General features: G+C 39.0%; 1 long non-coding RNA gene across 3 annotated transcripts; it reads left to right on the top strand.

Annotated features, from left to right (window-relative positions):
- Positions 1-233: 233 nt before the first annotated feature.
- LOC127119186 (uncharacterized) lies at positions 234-3,004 on the top strand. 3 transcript variants are annotated; one of them, XR_007802706.1, is made up of 4 exons: positions 234-638; positions 1,189-1,472; positions 1,575-1,778; positions 2,098-3,004. It is a non-coding gene; the product is annotated as an uncharacterized LOC127119186 (long non-coding RNA). The 3 variants fall into 3 exon arrangements; XR_007802705.1 differs by having other exon boundaries at positions 235-638; positions 1,189-1,778; positions 2,098-2,405; positions 2,574-3,004; XR_007802704.1 differs by having other exon boundaries at positions 1,189-1,778.
- Positions 3,005-3,934: the final 930 nt, after the last annotated feature.

The raw sequence follows: 3,934 nt of genomic DNA, 5'->3' as shown, positions 1-3,934 counted from the left end.
TCCAGCATGGGGGGTTGCACGAGTTCTGAAGCGGATTCATGGATGGAAAATGGTTTTGGGCCCATCAAGAGGCCCAACGAAATTCAAGTGCCAAACCAAAGGAAAATGGAGAAGTCACCAATGAATGTTCAGAGAATCTTTGGCCTAGGGACTCTAAGGTCCACGTGTGTGCAGTCCCAAAGCTTGTCTTCACATGACCCTAATGATAGGCTATTATATGGACATGTGGAAAGGAAACAGCCAGTAATAACACAAAGCATTATGACCATTCGCCTTCCCTCCACTCAGTTTTACTATCCCCGCATCCGCCGCGCCAGAGGCTCCCTCTACGGCAGAGCTTCTCCTAAATCAAAAACCTTAATACCAAACTCTTCCTCTCACCGTCTTCTACACCGATCCACCCTTAAATTTCATCAATTCCTAATCCATTAGACGAGTCGAGCCAAACTTTTGGGAGAACACTAACTATTGAAGACAAGATTAAATCCTCTAACCATGGAATCAAAGCCCAGACGGTTGGGGCTTTGATTCCCTAAGCTCTAAACTACGCACCAGCGGAGGACTTGAAGTGAAAAGGGGAAGAGTATTTGGCGTACCTCCTGGAGAAGATGAAGACGATGGTGAAGAAGAGATATCTGGTATTTTCCGGTCCCTTAGTTCTTCGTTCCTCCCTTTTTCTTCTCTTGCTCTTCTTCTTCTACTCCAATTCGTTAGCCTGTAGGTTCTTGTGCGTTATTGGTGCGAAGGATAGGTCTAGCTCAAACACAATTGAAGTTTCAATGGCTTCTCAATAGAGCTCTGTGTAGGGTTTTTGTTAGAGAGAATGAAGAAGATGAAAATGAGTCGCGAGAGAAAAAGTCCTCTCTAAAATGTGATCATTTCACTTATATAGGGCTTGATATTATGTTACCTTTACTCAAATTTTGTTATGAGCTTGTTATGCTGTTAGGTTGATTCGGTTGGAAAATAGTTAGGTTGTTAGGGATTAAATGAAATTGAAATGAGCTTTTTCTCAAATTTGGGTAGGTTTCATGTTAGTTTGAAAACTGCAGTTAGGGGTTATTTTTAATAGTCAGTTGGAAATGAATTAAGCAGTTGAGTCTAGGGTTAAACTCCATGTCCAGTTTTCATTTGCATCTAACATGTGGACTAGTTTTTATTCGAAATCAAACTCAAATGACTTTGCAGGTATTCTAGATGCTCAGTCAGCTTCGTGCCTTAAAATCGCAAATTCCATTTTCAACCATTCAACCTGACGGGAGGTTATTTGGAAGGAGTAATACATCATGCAGTTGCAATTTGGCTTGGACCGGGATGTCGTTCTGCATCATTCCGCAATGGCCTATGTCATAAATTTCTCCTGCTTATGGTTTTCTCATTTTGTAAAATTCTACAGTTGTGGTAATTGACTTTAATTGTTGTTGAACATGTCATGATGAAGAGCTATACATCTGCATCAGAATAGGGAAAAGGTCCACCCCGAATTGCGTAAATTGCTCGAGTTGCTAACTTAGTATTTTCTCTCGAGCCATTATCTTATGAACATATTTTGTTTGGGTCTTCTTGTGTCCTAGAATCGCGAGATGGAGATTCACACCAGCTCCTTTCAAAACCATGTTTTGCTATGAATCAACAGACAAATGATGGAGTGAATATTTAGAAACAACATGAAGCATTTCACATTGCTGTATTGATGCTTCAACTTATCCAACATGTCCATTTTTAGAAGTAAAGCTTTGTTGAAGATGACTCCGGAATCTGCCGAGTGAGGCGATGAGGTTTGTTCTGTTTGTATTCAGTCAACATGTCTTTATTGGAGATTCGGTTCACAGAGGTTTGATTATGTTAGGAAGTTCATGATGGTAGAATTTTGATAATTGAATACCATGATTTTATTCTGAATTTTGATGTATTGTTGATGTTAATGTTAGTTTGGATGAACTGCTAGTTATTACACTCAATTTCCTGTTAGATTGACATGTTAAATGTTGTTAGTCATAAATTCTAATGCTTAGGCTATTACTTAGTAGAGTGAAGTCAGTTTTGTTTCTGAATTTGATTTATGATGTTAACTTGATTTTAATTTATTTTGCTCAGGAAACACTCCTGCAATTCTGGAAGCATTCTCAATCAGCTCACCAACCAAAGAGTTGCAACAACGGCATCATGGCTTCTACTAAGTAAATGATGAAAAGGGATACCCGATAATTGTCTCAACGTTTACACCAATATTCAGAGCTCTTATGATGGCTTCAACACCTTCATGCATAGAAGGATCAATTAGTGGTAGCAAACCAACAAATCTTCATGGTGCACCAGGGGTTTCAAATAGTATACCGCTAATGATCGGATGTCGTTGCCGTAAATTGCAAGATGCTAACATGGGCAACATCAGTTTGTTAGAGGTTTATTAAGACTGTTAGAAAAACAGTTGGTGGTTATAGAGTTAGCTATGACAGTTTCAATTATGTTATTTAGAATGAGTTTAATTTTGGAGGTTAACAATTGAAGATGACAGAAATTAGCCTATGATTGAAAATACTAATCGATATATTTTTTATGGAATTATGCAGGATGGTTGCTACGGGTCAAATACGGTTTAGCTTCTAGTTCAGCTTCAGAATTAAGAGTTGGTTAATTGGTTTAATTTACTACAGGTGGAACATCATGGATTCAATGCCGCTACTTGTGTTGAGGGCTGTAGCCGCTGAAGGCAAGCAGGATGCTCCACCTGTTGAGGCTGCTTCTGTTGCAGAACTGGTTGGAGGTGCTATTGTCGCGGCCGCCATGGTTAAGAAGTTCTTTTTGTTCATGTTAGTGACCGTATATTGTTGGTTTCGGTTTCATGATGGATATTTGTAGGGTTTAAATAGGCAATGGAAGCAAGAAACCCAGGACCCACGTATGCAAATAGATTGTCCAGTTTGCTTTATCAAGAACAAAAATTTGATCAGTGTTTGTTATGTCAATAAGCGGAGCATTGGAAAGGCTCCAATTTCCATTACTGGATTTGAAAAGTGGCTGCCCAGAACCAAAAGAACCCGGGATAGTCGTATCCTCCTTCAAAAATGTAGGGTGATAAAATTAGAATTGACGAGATGATGAAATACGAACACTCGACGATGAAGGTTTAAGATTAGGCTGAAAGAAGTAAGCGAGTTGACTTCGGTCAAAGTCACATTTTTGCTATTTTGCATTTGTAAAATGATGCAAAATAGCAAAAATGTGACTTTGACCGAAGTCAACTCACTTACTTCTTTCAGCCTAATCCTAAACCTTCATCGTCGAGTCTTCGTATTTCATCATCTCGTCCATTCCAATTTTATCACCCTACATTTTTGAAGGAGGATACGACTATCCTAAAATGATGGAATGGGTATTTGTACGAATGAACTCCTTGTAACATGCCCTTGAATGTAATATACCAATGGCTTATTTTGCTTGCAAAACAAGTTTGAATGTCTATGAGCGAAACAAGTACCATGAACTTGAATTAGTGAATTCAAAGTGCTAAAACCAAAGGATCATGAATGTGCATGGAAATCAACATAGATTAGGAATACCACACATAGGACTCCAAAATAAGAATGAATGTAATCCCAAACAAAAATACCCAAAGTTACAAGTAAACTTGCAAGAAATTACATGTCGTGAATGAATCTTGCGTTGTGTTATGATTGGAGGTGAAACATGGTGATATGGCCATGAATGCAGGAACAGGCAAGCAAGGAAACAACGGATAACCTTAACTTGGCCAAACACAAGCAATGCCATGAATAGAATAGGGCTTTGGATCAAGATTAGGGTTTGGGTGTGGAGTGAACATCAAGACCCAACCTCCAAGACCTTAAGCATCTATTAGATAGGGTTTTGATGAATCCTAAGTCCACAAATCATCCAACATGGCACTCAGGCACCAATGACCCTTGATTAG

Source organism: Lathyrus oleraceus, chromosome 2 (genome assembly GCF_024323335.1).
Source record: "Lathyrus oleraceus cultivar Zhongwan6 chromosome 2, CAAS_Psat_ZW6_1.0, whole genome shotgun sequence".
In the NCBI taxonomy this organism is placed as follows: Eukaryota; Viridiplantae; Streptophyta; class Magnoliopsida; order Fabales; family Fabaceae; genus Lathyrus; species Lathyrus oleraceus.
This window is presented reverse-complemented; position numbering and strand designations above follow the sequence as displayed.